Source organism: Equus caballus, chromosome 2 (genome assembly GCF_041296265.1).
Source record: "Equus caballus isolate H_3958 breed thoroughbred chromosome 2, TB-T2T, whole genome shotgun sequence".
Lineage (NCBI taxonomy): Eukaryota > Metazoa > Chordata > Mammalia > Perissodactyla > Equidae > Equus > Equus caballus.
Genome location: NC_091685.1, coordinates 93,471,700 through 93,493,767, shown reverse-complemented (window position 1 = coordinate 93,493,767; position 22,068 = coordinate 93,471,700). Strand labels below are relative to the sequence as shown.

At 40.1% G+C, this 22,068-nt stretch overlaps 1 protein-coding gene across 2 annotated transcripts in view; it reads right to left on the bottom strand.

Annotated features, from left to right (window-relative positions):
- Positions 1-22,068, bottom strand: part of ANAPC10 (anaphase promoting complex subunit 10) — a 187,383-nt gene that overhangs the window by 16,072 nt on the left and 149,243 nt on the right. Inside the window, exon 7 of one of the 2 annotated variants that reach the window (XR_011435030.1) lies at positions 19,890-21,233. The exons of the other annotated variant lie outside the window; for it this stretch is intronic. The gene's annotated coding sequence lies outside the window, so the exon portion shown is untranslated. Of the gene's footprint in view, positions 1-19,889; positions 21,234-22,068 lie in introns of those variants that run through there. 2 annotated transcript variants of the gene reach the window in all.

The following is a 22,068-nucleotide window of genomic DNA, read 5'->3' as shown; positions in this document are numbered from 1 at the left end:
CAGTGAAGAGCTATCAAAGAGCACTTGGGAAGTGTGTCTTAGAGGTGGAACATTTACACAAGCTTCTGGATCAGCTATACCTGGATTCAGCCCTATCACTTTTTTGATTATATGACTTAGGATATGTTCTTTAACCTCTACTACTCAATTTCTTCATCTGTAAAATGAAGATACCTCCTAAAATTGTTGTGAGGTTTAAAAGAACTATTGTATATAAAGCACTTAGAACAGTGCCTAGCAGGTAGTAAGTACTCAAAAAATATTAGTAATGATTACTGTTGTTGTGTTTCAGACCAAGGTGCGAAAAAAAAAAAAAACTAAAAAAATTGTCATTCAACTATCAGAATCCTGAGTTCAAGCAATAATGCCAGTGGAAATCAATGACTTCAAAGTGCTTAGTATATGTGCTATGAATCAGTTCTTAAAAATTTTCATTGACGCTAGATGATTCATGACACATTTACGGTTAACTCTCTTAGCCTCTTTTGGCCCATCAATGCCAAAGAACTGCCAAAATTAGGACTATCATTGAAAAAAGGTATGTCTAGTCTTCCAGTATGAAATCCTAAGAACGAAAGCCACAAAGTGAAGTTTGACTATCAAATTCGTAGGTTTGAAAGATGATTTTTCCCAGGTCAGATTACATAGAATTTCGTAGATGGGAATTAGAACTTCATATTGTGACTCATAGAATATTTTGTTATAAAACCTTTCTTATACATACAAATTTGTATAAAATACTATAATGAACACTGGTATACCCATCTCGCCCTGCTTAAAAAACAATAAAACCTTCTGAGTATACTCAGGGTTGCCATGTTGAGTGATTGCAGAAGGCACTGTTCTTCTTAGAGTGGAATGTGAATGATTCTCTGGGAGGATGTTCTGTATTCTGTATTCTGCATTCTGTATACTGTGTGAAGGGTGTCCCCTGGGACTGAGCCATACAGCAGTGAGCCGGGACACGATCAAAGAGCTCCAGTAACCGTTTCCTTGTATCATTCAGGAGGCACCATCAGGAATTTGGTGTTGATTATCCCCAAGCCCATTTCTATACCTTAATTACATATAGATCTACTTGTATAGCTTTCCTCTGTTTTGGACTTCATATGAACTGCATCATTCTTTATGAATCCTCCTGCAATTTGCTTTTCATGAATTCAACATTACACTTCTAAGATAGACTCCTGTTGATCTCTGTAGCTCCAGTTCATTTACTTTAACTGTTGAATAGTATTTCATTATCTGAATAAACCAGTTTATTAATTTATCTATTCTCCTTTTGATGAACAGTTAGGGGTTTTTTTGGTCTCACTTTTTTTGGCTGAGAGCATTGTAAGTATTCATTAAATGTTAGCTATTATTACCTGTCTTGTTTTGCATTCAGTACATTGGTGAGCAGTATCTATTCCACACTTTCCTGTGTGCCTCCTGGAGACTAGTATCTAAAAACTACATTTCTCAGGCAAGAGATCAACAACTGATTTAGGTTTGGCCAGTTAGAGGCAATCATGGCAGGTTTTCAGCATGGGAGTAAGATGGACACTGCACGCCTGCTATTTCTGCTGCGGCTGTTGATACGCACAGTCCTAGAGGTACTGGATTTTTCTACAGCGATGTCAGGGGTCCTAATGTCCAGTCACTCTGTGAGGTTTGAGAGGCAGGGCTAGTGCAGCCATTTTGTCAGTGAGAATCATTGCAGACCTGCTGTGGGTCTGTGCGGCAGCAACTGCTTCTTGATGACGTGCTCGTTTCCTGATTGTGGCAGCTTCCTGCGCAGGATACTGGATGGTTTGGGTCTATGGCTGGCAGCTTCCTGATCATAAAAGAGATGGCCTGAGTGGTCCATTCTGTAGTGTCGCTTTGGATGTCATACCTGAAAGCTCAACTGAGAGTCTATTTTTTCATCCTACTAGTGACTTCACTGAATACCTCATTAGAGAAAGATTTACCATGGAGCTTAAGCTTCAAAGACCCTCATTGTATCGGCCCATGGCTGGTCATGTGTTTTTACCAAAATTGCAAAAGTAAGATATTTTACTATTGTAAATAAAGACTCTTGTCTCTTTCCACTTAAACTTCCTCTCAGTTACATTTGTTTCCAGTTTTGATGGAGTGGCCTTAGACATTTTTGGGATCCTGTTAAGGAGAAATTGAGTTGGATGTATATTTAGATTTGGTTAACAGACATACTTTTGGGGTTGCAATCACTCCTAATGCCCACTGTGTGGACTCATCCAGCTTTGTGACATGAGGGGACAGATCCAGAGATCATATTGAAGTCTTAAGGTGTCCTACAGTTTTAGCACCAGAAGAGTGGGTAGTGGAGACTAAAAAAGTTTAAAATTGACTGAGCCAGAAGCTCATCTGTAGAAAACTTCCAAATCTTATTGTTGATATGAAAAAGAGATTTGACATTGGTTTTCCCAATTTTAACAATAATTCTAAAAATTTACATGGCATTTCAATAATAAGTTGTAAAGATGAAAGGAATTTTCTAAACTATCAGTAATAAAACAAAATTTCAGTTACTCACCACAAAGACTGAATTATCTTTTTATTCTCTCTACAAAAGTGATACTACAAAATTATCAAATGAAGAGGAAATCAAAGAGTGTATGAGGCAAAAAAATATATAGGGAAAATGCTGTAAAGGTGCATTAAGTATTTGATTAATAAAAAGAGTATATAATTTTTCTGGATTTTTGTGATGCGGTAAATGTCAGCTTTTTAGAATTCATAATTTCGTGTCATTTTTTCTTACTATGAATAAACTTTGAATTTCATGCTTAATTTTATATTTGTAATGTTGTATTTTTTTCCTAAAGAAACTGCCAAATATTGTATTAAATTCATGCCCCAAACAACTAGATCTTTCTCTGTCAGTAATAAATCAATTGTTTAAACTTGCTACATTGGATTCTGTTCTCTCCAGTGAAATTCTAAATGATTAGCCAATTAGTATCAGGTAGGGTTGCATGCAACAGAATTTCAAGGAAACAAACTGCTGGAATTGGTTATCTCACCTGGGTGGTTTTGAAAGCAATGATAATCCTACTAACAACAGACATAAGTAATGCTTGCTGAAAGTGGAGGACTGTCACACGGAAGTCTTGGCAGACCAACCAGCTGCTGAACAACCGCTTACGGTAAGAATGAGGAATAAAAGAAAAGTGGGACAAGTTGGCTAATTTTAACTGCATTGGAGAGTTTAAAAAAAAAGAAAAGAGCAAGCTCCACATTTAAAATTCTTAAACTCTGTGAACAGAGAATCAGAGAACTTTTAGAATTACCCTAAAACAATGGTTCTCAAGCTGCAGCGTGCATAAGAATTCCCTGAAGGGTTTGTTAAAGTACAGCTTGCTGGGTCCCCAGTCTCCAGAGTTTCTCATCCAGTAGATCTAGGGTGGAGCCCAAGAATTTGCATTTCCAACAAGTTTCAAAGTGATGCTAATGATATTGGTTCAGGGACCACATTTTGAGAAGCACTGCCCTAAATGAATGCCTTACCTCTTGTACCTGCAGGACAGGTATAACTAAATGTCAGAGGCACCAGGTTGCCAAAATACAACTTAAGTTAAATTCCCAGCCTCACTTGGCCTCTTATGTGAAAGCACATTAGTTAGGAAAAAGTAGGACGCTATGAATTGGAATGGGGACATTTGAATGGATTTAGATGACTCTGAATACCTGGACCTCCAAGCCCACTGAGCTTTCCATTCTAGCAACTGTAGCCCCTCCTACTTCTATTAGATAAATCGGCCATGTTTAAAGACCTAATGTGACTGCACCTCCAGGAATTATCTTGCAAGAAGATGCCAGTTCTCCCTATGCTCCACCCTCCAACCCCTCATTCAATCCAGACATTGAATGAGATCCCAGCAGACCCCAGGGGGCAAGCACAAAGTCTAACCAAGGAGGAGAAACCTTATACAACAAAATAGTCTTAAGATTTTGCCAAGTCATGTTAATAAAAATCTGGAGAATTATGGGAATGAATTCTGCAAGCAATCATTCAGGCTGAATTTATCAACATGGATGCATTTACTAGAAATTCGGGTTTCAGTGCCACATTTCACAAAGTTAGAAGTAATCTAAAGTGTTTGGTCAATTAGTTGACTGAACTCGAACTCAATGGCTGCCTACGCTAAATAAAGTTAGGTACTAAAAATTCCTTGATATAACGTAGAGGAAGGCATACAGAGACTTTGGGAAACAGGGATATTGGAGAAAATTCAACATGCATGACTGACTTACCCACCCACCAGCTGTGAGCCTTGAAAGGGTTCAGAGGACCCTCTCTTTACCAAAACGTTCAAAATCACTGTAGAGTAGTCATTCTTTTGCAGGCTAGAGATCAAGGTAATAAACATTTCCCCAGAAAGAGAATCCTGAGTTAAATAAGGATGAGGCCATCTTAGAGTAGCAAAGGCCATGTGGCAGCAGGAAATTACTGGAGATAAAGGAATAGATATTAAATAGAAAGCAGGGCTTCAGCGATAGTTATAATGGTTTGATATATTCTGTATATCCTCCACGGAAAAGCAAAAACCTCTTTCGCTGATAAATAGAGACCTGACTTGAATCAAAATTATAGGGAATCAAAGTTGCTCATCCAGTTCCCAGAACTGAGTAGCAGAGCCCCATGAATGAAGAATCCAGGGTCATCTAAAGAAGAAAGCTGAGACACTGCCACAAGTCCAAACTATCAATATTCCACCTAGCTTTCCCCAAAGGCACCTGTTGACATTTCTAGTATAACTGTGCCCTAGGAAAAGGGAAATACTCAGGTCTTTATTTAGAGAATTATTAGTTGCTGGCTTTGAATAAATGCTAATTCCTGGGGCCCTACATTGCTACTGTGGTCAACTGTTAAGAAGGGGGACTTATTGGGGTCAAGTGATAAGCGGAATTTTTATCAAAGTCCATCTATGTTCTTGAACACATCCTGTGGTTATTTTCCTATTTCTGTATGCAGACTTGAAAAAAAATGACAACTAGAAGAATCCTCAGAATAGCTTCCTGACCTGTGGAGTGATGGCTGTTATATATGTTAAGACAGCCAGGAGGAAGCTTCTGAAACAACTACTCCTTTCCACAACAGCAAACCAAAGGTAACGCCACATCTCTAGGGGGAATCACAGAGATTAGTGGTACCATCAAATATTTGAAAGATACATGGATAGTGATTCTTATCACATTCCCATTTAACCCTCTTGTTTGGTTTGTGTAGAAGATATTCTTGGAGAATGATAGTGGCTTAGCATCACAAACTGGCTTAGTCAGCTCAGGCTGCTATAACAAAACATCATAGACTGGGTGGCTTAACAACAGACATTTATTTCACACAGTTCTTGAGACTGGGAATTCCAAGATCAAGGTGACTGTGGATTCAGTGTCTGATGAGAATCCTCTTCCTGGTTTCCTTCTTGCTGGATCCTCATGGTAGGAGGAGTCTCTTCCTCTTCTTATAAGAGCACTAATCCTATCTTGGGGCTCTGCCCTCACGACCTCATCTAAACCTAATTAACTCCCAAAAAGCCTCACTTCCTAATACCATCACATTGGGGGTTAGCATTTCAACATAAGAATTTTGGAAGGACACAAACATTCAGTCCACAACGCAAGCTTAATTGGGGGATGACTCTGATAAGCACCTGATTGGCAGCTATTGATCTAGCAACTCTCCATCCCTAACCCAATAAGCAGAAAACAACAAAAGCCCTTCAACTGGACATGGCAAGGATAGGCATGTGCTGTTACCGTCTTGCCTCAAGGCTAATTAACTCTCCAGCTCAAGTCACAGGGTCCTTTATCATCTTACCTTCCCTAGGACATCATGCTGGTGATTACATTGATGACATCAGACAGATACAATCTGGTGAGCAAGGAGTAGCAGTTACCCTAAATTTCTTCATAAGACAGATGTATGCTAGAAGATAGAAGATAAACCTCATAAAAATTCAAGGGCTTGACAACCTAGTTCATAGGTCATTGGACATCAAGAGAGAATTGTAACTGAAATAAAGGAGCAATGCCTAACTCCCAAAATTAGATGCAAGGATTGATGGGACTTTCTTATCTGTGTGGGTGTAGAGACAATAAGTTAAGATTTTGTCCTGCTGTTATTGTTGTTTGGAAATCTAAGTCAAGGAAGAAGGGCATGCTGGCGGGTTAAGGAACCATAGAGGTGCAGTGTAGTATACTGCAGATTGAGATTCACACAAACAGAGACTAGAAAGCTAAAAACAATTTCCTTTTTCCTTTACAGCTAGGTTCTGGAAGCGATTTAGATTCTGCCAGTCAGATGAACTCAACCAGATTTGGGAAATAGAAAAGAGGCAGAGGCCGCATTTCTGCTGCTTCTGTGCTCTCTGCTGGCAAGCACGATCACGGACTGTGTGCTGGCCGAGTCCCAGGGCCTGGTCATGAGCTTTGTAGGTGTCAAGAAACAGAGCAACATATCTGTTTTTTTGATGTGGATCATAGCAGGCAGGGCATTGATCTGGATCCAGCAGCATAGCAGTAGCCTCTGATCATGGTTGTTTCCTGATTATGACAGTTACCTGCTGTGAAAGTTTACTGTCTCTGGCAGCAGCAATGCAGTTCCAGAGCCAGCAGTTTCCTGATTATAGAGGAGGCAGCAGTTCCTTTGTTGGCCCAGTTCTGTGATTTAGGGGAGTCATTTCAGAAAGCACAACCTAGAGTTCTCAGCCCTCTCAATAATACTAAAGCCATTAAATTATTATTTTTTTTTTTTTGAGGAAGATTAGCCCTGAGCTAACATCTGCTGCCAATCCTCCTCTTTTTGCTGAGGAAGACTGGCCCTGAGCTAACATCCATGCCCATCTTCCTCTACTTTATATGTGGGATGCCTGCCACAGCATGGCTTGCCAAGCGGTGCCATGTCTGCACCCGGGATCCGAACCGGCAAACCCTGGGCTGCCAAAGCAGAACGTGTGCACTTAATCACTGCACCACCAGGCCGGCCCCTTAAATTACTTCTAATAAATGCCTTCCTGCCTAACTAGCTAGAATAGATTCTGTTCTTTGAAAATGAACACTGCTTGATACAGAGCACATGCTTGAAAGTTTCTCCAGAACATATACACAGGAGTGTAATTGTTGGGTCATGGTGTAGACACATTTTTAACTTTACTAGGCATTGCCAAAATGTTCTTCTAACTGTTGTGTCAATTTACATTCCCATCAGAAAATTCCACCAAATTTTGTTATTGTGATACTTTTGATTGTTGTTAAACTGATGGGTACAAAAAAAGGATCTCATTTTAATTTGCAATTCCTGGATTACTGATTTTTCATACATTGATTGGTTAATCAGTTTTCTTTTTTAGTAAATTGCCTAATAATATGATTAATTCATTTTTCTGTTGAATTGCTTATCTCTATTGATTTATATAAGTTCTTTATATATTATGAACACTAAATCTTTGCATTTGCAAATATCTTCTAGCAAGTGTCGACGAAAATAATCCATAACCAGTCTATAAATGAAAATTTGGGTGAGTTTATTCTGAGCTGAAATCTGAGGACCATGGCCCGGGGCCTTTCTTCCCAAAGGGAGAAAGGGCACCGAAGATGTGGGGTGCACAGAGTGGTTATATACCCCCAAACAGGGTGTTTCACATATGATTGAAATGTCCCTCCCACAATAGTCACAAGATTGCCCTGTCAGCACAGTGCTTGATGGACACAGCAGGTAGTGGGTCTGCTCTCTGGGAGGGCGTAGCAGGAGGCAAGTCTATTGTCTTGAGCTGGGTGGTCACAGGTGAGCACAGCAATCAGTTTCTAGCCTAAGGAAAGATGCTTAATCCTTAAAGAAATGCCAACGTTGGGAGGGGGACGGAAGTTGCACTTTTATCTCAAGGGCCTTTGTTCTTGCCATAGGGAATATCTAAAGCAGATATACAATGCATGCTCAACAGCCACGGTCAGGCCCTTTTGGAAAGACAAGGTCAGGCCAAATTAGGTTTATACCAAATGGCTTCCTCATATTCTCCAATATATCCTATTGCTTGCCATTTTTATTTGTCACAAGTGGCATGCCTTTTTCATTTTACTGTTATTTTTGCTATATGAAAATTTTCCACCTTAATGCAATTAAATTTATTGAGATTTTCCTTCATTATCCATGCTTTTTGTGTCTTATCTAAGAAATCCTTTTTTACATGTCATAAAGATATTTTCTCATGCCTTCTTTTAAAAGTCTTGAACTTTTTCATTTTTACCTCTGTAATAAATCTGGAATTTATTTTTGTAGCTATATGAGACAGCAATGTGATTTTATATTTTGCATATGGATAACCAATTATTTCAGAACTGTTTGTTAAATGTTCATCCTTACCCCACTAATTTTAATGCTACCTCTGTCCTATTCCAGGTCCTACATACCCAGAGGTCTTTTTCTGGGTCTTCTAGTTTCTTTCATTGCTTATTTTTCTATACTTGCAGTAGTACCACACTGTAGGGGATGAAGACATATCCTCTACCTGCTCTGGGTACTTCTGGCTGGACAACGAATTAAATTCACATGAGACAGAATAATAGGAGAAAATTAAACAAAGTTTTAAACATGTATACATGGGAGAGGCTCGGGCAAACTGAGCAACTTGCCAAAATCACTGAAGCCACCACCTTAAATATTGTCTTTGGCTAAAGACAAAGGGGATGTTGAGGATGGGGGTGTCGATCATGGGAGGTTACCAAAAAAGCACAGTAAACAAGAATAAGCTTATTATGCAGATTTAAGTCCTTGCCTTCTGCATTGATAAGGTCATCCCTCTTTCCTGACACAGAGAGGGAGACACCTTTACAGATGAAGATTTCCTCTACAAATGTAAATGTCTCTTAACAAAGGGTAAGTAAATTCTACTTTTCAGAGTTTCTTTCCTGTCTGCAGTTTTTAAAAAGTAGCCAGCCCAAAATAATCCTCATGCCAAAGAGACACATCTTGGGGTGGCCAATTCCAGTCCCCCACAACACTGTCTTAATTTTTACAAGACTTGACATCTGGTAGTGTTACCAGCCAAAGGCTCTCTCCACCTGTGCACACAGAAGCCAACACTGTGTACACCAGTCTTTGAGCAAAGAAGCAGTTTATTACACAACTGATTGGTAAAGAGACAGAAGGAAGGCTCTCAACTCTGTCTCCCTGATCCTGGGCATAGAGTAAGGTTTAAGGGATCAGAGAGGGCAGGCTAGGATGCAGAAGTGCTGGCAGGGTGAGTTTCGAGAGACAGATGAAATTTTCTCTTTTGCACATACTCCTGGCTGGCTTGCTGTCCCTGAAAAAGAGCCCTAACATTCTGTTGTCAAGATGAGGCCAGCACAGTAAACAAGGGTGAAGTTGTTATGTAGACTTGTCCTTCCCTTCTCTACTGATAAGAGTTTCTAGAGATTTAGTCATCCTCTCCTTCCTGGCTCAGAGAGGAAGGCACCCTTACAAATGGAGATTTCTCTTATAAATGTAAATTACCCTTACAAATAATGGGTAACTTGTACTAGGTTTTCAGAGTTTTTCCCTGTGTCTGCTGTTTCTTAAAAATAACCAGCCTAAAATAATTCTTATGCCAAAGAGGCATATTTTGGGGTGATGAATTCTGCTCCTGGTCCTGTGGTTACAGTAGAGCGAGTCTCACAACATTGCTCTTAAAAATTGTTTTGGCTATTCTGGGCAGGCTAGAGGCTACAGTTGTGGACTAGAAGAAATGAGGTTAGCCAATACAGATAGATTAGGGGGTATCATGTGGCTCACACCATTAAACAAATCAAATACTGCATTCTAGACTCTATCAACATGTTTTCCCTTGACTAAATTTATCATTTTAAGTTTTTGACCTTCAACTTCAATAACCTTCTGTTCGTACTGGTTAATAAGTAACAATTACATATAATTCATCAAGTAGATAAGTGAATCATGAAACCCTTTTGTGTGTGTGTGTGAGGAAGATTGGCCCTGAGCTAACATCTGTTGCCAATCTTCCTCTTTTTGCTTATGTGGGATGCTGACACAGCATGGTCTGATGAGAGGTATGCAGGTCCACGCCCAGGATCTGAACCCAGAACCCTGGGCCCCAAAGCACAGTGTGTCAAACCAAGCACTATGCCACTGGGCCGGCCCCTGACACACATCTTTTAAAGCTGTATTTTAATGACTTTACTATTTAGCCTCAAAGAAGAAATTATATTACAAAATGGTATGTTCAATCTGTTTATCTCTGAGTCGACTAACTTCCTTCAATTACAAAAAAGAAGTGTACATGTATGTACCTGTGCATATCCAGTTGTCTTTCAATTTCCCTTACCCTCAAATAACCTATTTTAAGAGTAAGTCTGTTTTTCGCTTAAATTTAAGAGTGATCCCCCTTTATACAAAGCATTCCGTAGAACTGACTCATTTAACTCTCACAATAAACATAGGAAGTAGTGTGTAATAAGAAATATAGATTTGGTCTTCTTCCCTGGCTCCTGTCACAGAGCTTCTAAAACCTTTGTAATTTCTTGAGTGATAAGAGCATTTTTTGTTATAGTATTTGGTTTCTGTACAGAATTCCTAAAACCCTCGTAATTCCTAAGTGACAGAAGTGTCTTTTGTTATTCACAACAGGTCTTTTAATCACACTTGGGTTTATGCTAATGAAATAATTTAGGGTGGGGTCCCTACATAGCCTCAGGATGGGGCTGGTCACCAGAAAGACCAGTGATCACAGTCATGAGTTGCATAAGGACACTTCAGTCAACTTACAGACCCCATATACCTTAGTGGTCCCACAGATTATAATGAAGCTGAAAAATTCCCATCACCTAGTGATGCCATAGCCATTGTAACATGGTAAAACAATGCATTGCTCACATGTTTGTGGTGATGCTGGTGTAAATAAATCTGCACTGCCAGTTGTATAAAAGTATAGTACATATAATTATGTACAGTACAAAATACTTAATAATAAATTACTATGTTAATTTATGTATTTACCACACTATACTTTTTATCATTATTTTAGAGTGTACTCTTTCTACCTATAAAAAAAGATTTACTGTAAAGCAATATGCTGTGTTATGCTGGCAGCAACCTCATACATCTTGGGTTTACCGTAGTCTCTTGATTGCATCATTTTCTCTTGATTTAATCTCATGTTGTTTTGTTCATCATGGCCCCTAAGCATACAAAGTCCACTGCTAATAGTGTCAATAAGAGGTCATGTTGAGTAATTTATCTGGAAACAAAATTAAAAGTGATAAAAGACTACAAAGGTGGAAAATCAGTGATGGTTATTGCTCACCAGTCAAGTATGTCTCATTCCACCAGAGCTATGATCTTGAAGAACAAAAACAAAGTGATGAAAGCGGTTGAATGATCAGCTTCATTGAAGGCAATGATACTAACAAAAATTCAAGAAGGGCCTATACCATACATGGAGAAGCTTCTAAAGACCTGGATTGAAGACCATAAACAGAAGTGTATCTTTCTCAGCACCATGACAATCACAGCCAAAGCAAAAAGGTTATTTGTGATGAAAGAGAAGGCTGGAATCGACTACAAGGTTGAATTTACTCCTAGCTTTGAGTGGTTTAAATGACTCAAGAATTGTTATTCTTTACATAATGCGAAAGTGAGTGGTGAGTCTGTGAGTGCTGATGTGAAGGCAGCTGAAGAATTTTTGGAAACCCTAGATAAGCTGATTATGGAGGAAAATTACTTGCCAGAGCAAATATTCACTATGAATGAAATCTTCCTATTCTGGAAATGAATGCCTGAAGGGACTTTCATCCATAAGGCAGTCAAGTCAATGCCAGGTTTCAAGGTTTTTAAGGACAGGATAACAGTACTGCTTGAGCACAATGTTGCAGTCTGCAAATTGAAACCCTCTCTGATCTGGCACAGTAAGAACTCCAGGGCCTTCAAGCATATTAATAAGCATGCACTGCCAGTGTACTACAGGGGCAATAAGAAGTCATAGATGACACAGCTCCTCTTCCAAGATGCCCTCTTGAATTGCTATGCCATCGAAATGAAGAAGTACTACTTGAAGAATAACACATCTTTCAAAATTTCGCTTATTGTTGATAATGCTCCCAGACATCTTCCTTTTATTGATGATCTTCATCCCAGTATCAAAGTGGTGTTTCTCCCTCCAAACACCACCTCTTTGATCCATCCGATGGATCAAGGAGTTATAGCAGCTTTTAAGGCGGACTACCTGAGGAGGATCTTTCCCCAGGCTATTGTTGCAACTGAGGAAGACAGTGATGCAATTCTGGAAGGATTACAACATCTCTGACTGCATCAAGTTTCTTGCTACAGCTTGGGGTGATATTACCAAGGAGTGTATGAATGGCATCTGGAAGAAGACACTCAAGAGGTTCGTCCATGACTTCAAAGGATTTACTGAGGATGAGGAGGTTACAAAAATCAACCAGGCTGTGTTTGAGATGGCAAACAACTTTAACCTGAATGTGGATGAGGATGACATTGAGGAGCTCCTAGACATGGTTCCTGGGGAAATGACTAATGAGGAGTTGTTGGAACTGGAACAGAAACACATAGCTGAAGAAGAGGCAAGAGAAAAGGAAACTGCAGGAGAAGAAAAAGAAGAAGAGCCCCCAAGAAAATTCACAGTGAAGGGTTTAGCAGAAGCTTTTGCAAACATCAACAACCTCCTTAAAAACCATGAAAACATGGACCCCAACACCAAAAGGTTTTCATTAATAGAGAGGAATGTTTATGGTACATTATCTGTTTACAAGCAAATCTATGATGAAAAATAGAAACTAACCAAGCAAACCACCATGGACATATTTCTGAAAAGAGTGACACCTCCTCAAGAAGAGCCTCAGGCAGGTCCCTCAGGAGGTGTTCCAGAGGAAGCATTGTTATCATAGGAGATGACAGCTCCATGCGTATTATTGTCCCTGAAGAGCTTCCAGTGGGACAAGATTTGGAATTGGAAGACAATGATATTAATGATTGTGACCCTATGAAGGCCTATGCTAATATCTGTTTGTGTCTTCGTTTTTAACCAAAAATTTTAAAAGTAAAAAATTTTTAAATTTTAAAAATAGAAAAAATCTATAGAATAAGGATATAAAGAAAGAAAATATTTTTGTACAGCTGTACAATGTGTTTGTCCTTTAAGCTAGGTGTTGTTACAAAAGAGTCAAACTTTAAAAAAAGTAAGCTTATAAAAAATTTATAGTAAGCTAAAGTTAATCTATTATTGAAGAAAGAAAAATACTTTTTTATAAATTTAGTGTAGCCTAAGTGTACAGTGTTTGTGAAGTCTGCAGTAGTGTGTAGTAATGTGCTAGGCCTCCACATTCACTCACCACTCCTCACTGACTCACCCAGAGCACCTTCCAGTCCTGAAAGCTCCATTTATGGTAAGTGACCTATATAGCTATGCCATTTTTTTTTTTTAAAGATTTTATTTTTTTCCTTTTTCTCCCCAAAGCCCCCCCAGTACATAGTTGTATATTCTTCATTGTGGGTCCTTCTAGTTGTGGCATGTGGGACGCTGCCTCAGCGTGGTTTGATGAGCAGTGCCATGTCCATGCCCAGGATTCGAACCAATGAAACACTGGGCTGCCTGCAGTGGAGTGCGCAAACTTAACCACTCGGCCACGGGGCCAGCCCCAAGGTATGCCATTTTTTATCTTTTATATCGTATTTTTACTGTACCTTTTCTAAGTTTAGACATGTTTAGATACACAAATACTTACCATCGTGTTACAATTGCCTAAGCATTCAGTACAATAACATCGTATAAGGTTTGTAGCCTAGGAGCAATAGGCTACACTACATGGCCTAGGTGTATAGTAGGCGATGCCACCTAGGTTTGTGTAAGTACCCTCTATGATGTTCACACAACACGGAATCACCTAACCACGGATTTCTCAGAACATATCCCCATTGTTAAGCAACACATTACTGTAGAGAGTTGGAAACTTCAGCCACAGCTACTGGCCTTCAGGAAAGGGGGTCAGGGGAGCTGGAGAATAAAGCTCTATAAAAACTCTTGAAAGATGAGATTTGATGAGCTGCCAGGTTGGTGAATGCATCCATGTGCAGGGAGGATGGCACACCCCAGGGCCACAGGGACAGAAGCTCCTGTACTCAGGATACTTCTGGACCTTGCCCTATGTACCTCTTCATCTGGCTGTTCAACGGTAGCATTTATAATAAACCAAGAAATGTACACAAATGTTTTCTGGAGTTTTATGTGCCATTCTAGCAAATTATCAAACCTGAGGCAAGGGTTGCAGGAATCTCTGTAGCCAAATCAGACAGAAGTTGTAGGTAACCTCAGGAAGCACTACTTTCTACTGGTATCTGAAGGGAAGGAGGTCTTGTGGGACTGAGCTCTTAACGTGTGAGGTCTGACCTAACTCTGGGCAGTTAGTGTCATATAATTAAGTTAAATTGTAGGACATCCAGTCGATGTCCACCAAAGAACTGAATTGCATTGTTGTAGGAAAAAACACACACATCTGGTGTCAGAAGTGTTCTGCGTGAGAGTGTAGAGAAAGTGTTTTCCCAAAAGTAGGCACTATTATAGCATGCCCATTACACAGAAGTGGAAAACAAGACACAGAGATCTTAAATAACCGGGCCTGGCCCTCCCTGTTAATAAATGGCAGACCTGAGGCTTGAACACAGGCAATGTAGCTTCGTCACTCTCCCAAATAACCACTACAACTCTACTGCCTCTCATTAAACTAACGATCACAGAGATTGATAGTTACAACCAAAGACAAGTACTTACGAAGAAGGACAAAGAGTTATGAGAATAGGTAAGAAAGAGGACACGACCTAATCCGGAGAGAGGGAGCATGTAGTTAGGAAAGGTTGCATTGAAGGAGAAATACTTAAACTGAAATATGAAAGATGAGTAGGGTTTAGTTCCATGCAAGTTTGTTTGTTTGTTTTGACAAGGGGATGGGGGTAGTGAGAAGAACCTTCTAGGAAAAGGGTAAATACAAGAGTATAGTGACGCCTTTGAAGAAGCCAGTGCAGCTGGAATTCAGAGGCAGAGTGGCGTGAGCTGAAATTTGAGTGGCAGCTGGGTGGCCCATGTCACATTGGGTCTGGATGCCCTGGCAAGGGATTTGAACTTTTTTTTTTCTTTTTGAGGAAGATTAGCCCTGAGCTAACTGCTGTCAACTCTCCTCATTTTTGCTGAGGAAAACTGGCCCTGAACTAACATCCGTGTCCATCTTCTTCTACTTTATATGTGAGACACCTGCCACAGCATGGCTTGCCAAGCAGTGCCATGTCCACAGCCGGGATCCAAACCAGCGAACCCCGGGCAGCCGAAACAGAACATGCACACTTAACCGCTGCACTACCGGGCCGACCCGAGGGATTTGAACTTGATCCTTCACCTCCACAGGGTTTTAAGCCAGAAGCGACATGAACAATATGCAGTTTTTAAAAAGATGTGTTGAATATGTTAAAGAAGGCACAATGCTAGAATTTCATTAATAAAGGAAAAATTTAAGTTTTCCATAAATAATTACCTTTATTAAAATTTTTCTGAGAGGCTGTAAATTTATCATCAAAATTTAAATTTAGCACAGAACCAGAATAAGAGAACAAAGAGCACAGTCTTTGGAGAATTCACATCAGACTCTCATCCCAGCTGTTCAAATTACTTGTGTGATTCAAGGCAAGTAATATCATTGCTATGAGTCTCAATTTCCTCAGCAGTGAAAGGGAATACCATTTACTCGGAGGCGTTGTTAATACGATTTGTCTATCAGCAGGAGCACTCTAAGACTTCGAAATCTAGTTGAATTTGTCCCAACTCTCCAACCTGTGACCATTAAAAGCCCTTCCCACAACTTCCTGTAACTTCCAGTGGCTCATGGCCCTCGTTATCTGTGCCTCTACATCTCTGCATCCACCAGGCTACCTCCGCATATCAATCTGGAGGGCAGCCCAGCCCCTTTGCAGTCCCATCAAGTTTCCTGATCCAGACTTTGCATACATTTCACAAATGTACTTGAGATTTGATGGAAGGGCCCACAGGGAGGATTATATTGAGCACTGTGGTCTCCCATCACCTCACTGGTTCTCCCTTCTGTTTGCTTCTTTTCCTAGGCCCCTTTTCTCTCTGATTCAACAACAGCAACACACCCTCCCTCCACTTACCAGGAGGAGTTCTGCCCACTCCTCCATCCTCTCACTGGCTCACCTTCAGTCATTGCAGTATTTTTCTAGCAAAGACAACTCTCTTTTTTTTAAAAGGAATTCTGGTGAATTATATTTTCTTCCCATGAAGATTTCAAAATCACTAAGTATAGAGAGTAGCTACTGTTATCAATATTATTATTCACGGGTGCAGATATTCTGTTTCTTAGTATATAGAAAAGCATGCCTTTAACTCTTTATTTAAGTTTTCCTTAAAGCAGAACAATCCCTTATCAGAGTCTCTGATTCAAACTAGAGGATGACTGCATTAGTTAGCTCTGTTGCATAAACAATGAACCTCAGCTTATAACGGCTTACAAAACAAAAGCTCATTTTCTCGCTGACATTTCAAATGGACTCCAGCTCCACTGCAGCTGTGCTTTTGGCAGTGGGTAGGCTGTGGCTCTGCCCCGTGAGTCTTCACACAGGCGCTAAAAAAGCAGCCCCTATGTGGGACATGCTATTCTCACGGCAGCGGAAAGAGGGCCAGAGGTAAGGACACAATGCCTCTCAAACCTTCTCAAACGTGACATATTTAATGCCCACTCACGTTCTATTGGCCAAAGAAGTCCCATTGCTAAGCTCAATGTCAATGAGACAAAGAAATGGAGAGACTGAATATGCAAGTGGATAATGGCCAGACCTATGTAATAAAACTCTGACCCACAACCTCGACAGCAACCAGCCCAAGAAGCCAAACCACAACCTCTGTAGCAATTGGCCCCAGATGGTCAGGACTTGGTCAATGACTGCCAGATTTTTTTCTGTCCCTGCTTCAAATTCAGGATCAACCAGAGAAAGCCAAATATGCTCCCAAACCAATCACATACCATTCCCCACTTCCAATTAGCCCACCTCCAGCTTCCCCATGCCAATAGCCTCCAATCAGCACACCTGAAGCCTTCCCTTTCTCCCATTATGAAATAGCTCTCCCACTCCCCTGCTGCCTTTGAATCTCTGCCAAACGTAAGCGATGGAGGCTGACTGCTTTGCTGTATAGCAAACTGAATAAATGGCCTCTGTTTGTTCTCATTTGGGTGGTCTTTGCTGTTTCCACAAAATATACCCTCCTATGATGGCAGGGTCTGGTGGGGAGGGTTACTGCAAGTCACATGGCAATGGGTGATGATGAGTAATCTTCTTGAGGGAAGAAGAGAATAAATAGAGAAGGGACAATGACACAAGCTGCCACAGTTCATCCTCTGGATCATGAAGCTTTGCTTTCCCCCTCTCCACATGCAAAATTCCATCCAATTATGAAAGCACGCTTCAAGTCCAGGATCTCCTGATAGTCTCTGTTTCACATTTGGATATGTCTACCCTGTCTTCAGAGACACATGAACTAAAACACAAGTTCTATATGCAAGATATAATAGTAGCTCAGGAATAAAATAACGGTAACAAACAGTCTTCAGAAAGGGGAAGAATGGGAGCTAGATGGCAGAAACTTATCAATAGCAATTCTAAAATCCCCTGGGCAAATGTTGCAAAAGTCTCCTCCTCTGTGGGGAGGAAATGTTCCTACATTCGGCTCTAGCTCTACTTCCTGGAAGTGTTTCTTCAGTCCGTTTTTCTCCATCACTCTTGGCTCTACCCTCTGAGAAGCCCTCCCTTTTTCATTATCCTCCCTGACTACATCTAAAGAAGTCATTGGACAATATGCCCTCCTTTGTGGCTGAGCACTGTTAAAGAAAAGATTATTTTGACACTTGTTAAAATGGAAGACTTTATTCAGGACTATTGCAATAGGTGTGAAGACTATCATAACAGGGGAGAGAAATTGGGCTCAACTCTGAATTCAGTAAGGACAAGTGGGGATTTACAGTCAAGGAGCAGAATGAGGAGGTCAATGGATGGAAAATTACTAAGAGGAAGACATCAAGGTTAGGGGGGATTCTTGCTAACCTGACAATAAGATTCTTGCCGAAGGCAAGATAGGGTGATAAGATATCAAGGATGGAAGATGAGGAATTATTTGATCAGATATTGAGGGTGATCAGATATCAAGGGTGGGAGGAATTCTTGCTGGAGTGGGACTAGTCAAAAAGGGGATATTTGAGCAGATGTGATAAATGAAATTAAATGGTTGGCTATAATGCTGTCTTCCATGTGCCATGAGGGGAAGTCACATGGCTAAACCCAACCCCAAAGGGACAAGGACAAATACTCCTTGAGGGGTGGGAACTGCAGGACAAAAAGGTACGATCTTCTCACAAAGTAAGACGAGCAAATAACTGGAGAAATAATAAAGCTGATCATATCAGTAAAGAATAGAATTATTTGAGGAATACGTTTTTGTCTCTTGACACTGACAAAGAAAGAGAATTAATAAATGAGTTAAAAACCCCCACTAAAACTTTGATAAGAAGAAGACTATGATTTCCTTTTGCTCTTTTTTTTTAAAAAAAGATTTTATTTTTCCTTTTTCTCCCAAAGCCCCCCGGTACAAAGTTGTATATTTTTAGTTGTGGGTCCTTCTAGTTGTGGCATGTGGGACGCTGCCTCAGCACGGCTTGGTGAGCGGTGCCATGTCTGCGCCCAGGATTCAAACTGGCGAAACCCTGGGCCACTGAAGCAGAGCACACGAACTTAACCACTCAGCCACGGGGCCAGCCCCTCCTTTTGCTCTTGATTGCTTTGTTTTCACTTCCTTTCTAGGCATACGTAAAGTGTAATAAGTCATATGGAATAAAAGAAAAAATGTTCCCCATTAACTCTGCTCACTTTACATTCCTAACACCAGCCAGACCAGAAAACACTGGGCGGCAATGGAAGAAAAGGATTATAGAGTCCACCTTCCAGGGACACACGCCTATCCCTCCCTCCTGCAGCTTATTGACTTTCACCAGCAGACTAGGCAATTCCTGGAATAGCGTGCAGATACCAGGGCCGCATCTACCCTTCAATAATAGGAGTTCTCATAGTATAAGAATAATCTGCCTACAGATTAGTAGCTAAATGCCCAATTGCCCTCTATGTTAGTCTTTTCCTATGGTCCAATTTTGAGAGCACAGACTCAGTCTTCCTTCTTGAACAGGGCAGCTGCTAGCTTATACGTGCCTTGTGCCAAAGAGGAAAGAGCTGTCTCCTCTAGGTGGACAAATTAGAAAAAGCACCATTAAAAAAAAAAAAAAGATGCCCCTCCCTCCCATTAGTAAAAGATGCCACCTGAGAGAGAGAGCACATGGCTTAACTAAAGAAAGTACCTTTGTGGGATGAAAAAAAAGCACTCTGACTCCCAGCAAATGTAGCCCTCAGCCAGGGTTTTAGCTTGGCAAGTGCAACATGGCTTTGATTGCAGCCCCCACTCACCTCTTGGACCAGGTGCCTTTGTTCAGTGCACAAAAACAATTATAAGTGACAGCCCTACATTTGACATTAAGCATGGGATGCAAAAATCTCATGTAAAACTTGTCCAAATGAATATTTTCCCCCAATAAATTTCATTCTCAGCTTCTGCAAACCAGTGTTGAGTGGTTTAATTAAACTCCACACTGACGTGAGCCAGTCACTTGCAACCATTCTCTATTGAGAAAGGAGCCTTAGGTAACTTCGTGGCTTGAGCACAATAAGACCTTTCTCTTCCATGTAGGTAATATGTCATGTTTAGTGCCCTCTGATGGAGTTATTTATACATTCCCTTAATGTAGAAACAAGCTGGTGAGCTGGGGTTTTTAAGTTTTCTTTTTTTCTCTCTCTCTTTCATTATCATTTTGCATTTTATTCTCCTTTCTGGTTCAATCCTCCACATTCAGATCTTTACCTTTTCTTGCCAATTGCCAGTAAGAGTATACTTGAAAATGTTCACAGGATTTTCTCCAGACACCTGCTGTCAAGTACCACGTAGGAGACTTATGCAGTAAATGGCTTCTCATTAGAGAGATTTGCCATATGCTATTATAAAGAAGTCATTCTTCAACCCCTTTGCTTCGCACAGCATCATACTCAGCAGTGCAAATGTACAGATTATTTAATGTTTCATAACACTCACAAATGGAGTTTTAAGAAAAAATGATCAACAAACTAAGACTATTTACTTTTGGGAGAAGCCAGTGTCAAAGCATTGCAGAGGCCTGAACTGTAATGTGAGTTCTAATTTTTCACATTTGTACAGTGTCCACTCTGGCGATGTGTGTGTTCAAAGTGCAGAAAGAGTGGCTAGTGACTTGTTTTTCTTAAAATATACCTACTCACAGTAGAAGCAGTCATGAATAATCTAGGGCTACTCATCAGAAGCCACACAAAGTACATAAGATGGAAAATAAAAATAAATAAATCAACGTTTTAGAAACTTGCTAAGGTCTAAGATTTATCAGTGTAATTTGAAGACTGACTTTTTAAATACTACTTTTTTGAAAAACTATTAAAATTAAAGAAAATCATCTATTCACCCAGCAGAGGAGAATCAATGTGGTTGGTTATTTCAGTGTAACCCAATTGAATTTACATGGCTTTAATAAGATGGTTATAAATTTTCACTGCATTATGATACTCCTGTGGATTCTAAGAACATACTCATCCAGAGATGACTGTCGCCAGGTCTTGTCCTTCTCATCTTTATTTGGGGTGAAGATGAAAAGAAGGATGTTTTCAGTTATAAGTAACAGAGACATCAAATCAAACTAGCCAGAATACTAAAAAGTGGAAATTATTTCACATAATAAAAGGTCCAAAAGTAGCGAGGGCTATAGGATTGGTTAAGTCAGTGGCGAGCAATGTTATCAGCTCTATCCTTCTCTCCACTCTCAGCTTTATCTTCAGGCTGACTACAAGATGACTTCGGTAGTTCCAGAGCTCATGTCCTAATAAAGTACAGATTGGATCTCTCTTAGGAGAAAGAAAATGTGCCCTAGAGGCTCCCTGAGAAGCTTCCATATTTCATTCCTAAACCACCAATGGCAAAAGGAATGAGATTACCCTTGAATAAAGCAGACCCACTGTTGGAGCGGGGGAGGTGTCAGTTATCCTGGGGGTCCATGGTGTCAGGGGGCAGAGGGGTCAATTCTTTCACAAAACTGAGTTTCTGAAAGAAAAGAAGAGAAAATGGATACTAAGTGAGGAACCAATATGATCCTCTCTGAAAGCTAAATCTGTAAGTAGTTTAGCAAATCTTAGTAAAAGTGTCTCCAAAAGTACTACTAAAATCCTGATTACAAAAACAAAAACTCTTCCTTCTCAAGAGATTGTCCAGTTTCTTCATAAGATTTAATATTAAAAAGAAAAGAACAGAGAAAAGAAAAAAGGAAAGAAAAACCCTATACATTCTTACAGATGTACTTACTGAGCCCATTCAACATCAAAACTCAGAAATTTCTCACTCAAAATTTTAGAGTAAATATTTTGGCTCCTCTTAATTGTTGGATACTCACCATAGAGAAAGCTAAGGGACTAAAAAAATATAGATCTTCTCAAAAGATAAGGGAAACATTTCCAGCTTACTGTCAACTATGATTTTTTCCAATGTTACAGTTACCAATACACATATTTTTGGATCCCGTCTAAGTATTCTACAAGTTTTTTAAATAGTCTAGCATCTTGCTCCTCCAAATATATTCCTTGAACCAGCAGCATTAGCGTCATCTGGGAACTTGTTTGAAAGGCAAAATCTCGGGCCCACCTCAAACCTACAGAATCTGCATTTTGACCAGATTCCCAGAAGATTCATATGCACATTAAAGTTTGAGGAACACTACTATAAGGTATACGTAGTCACTCATTGGTTCCTGGTGTCTGGGAGATACATATACATAATATGAAATCTAGCAACTACAGTGTATTATATCCCACATCACTTTAGCTTGGAACTTGAGGAACCAAGAAATGAATATCATGGACTCAGAACACATAATTCCTTCTCA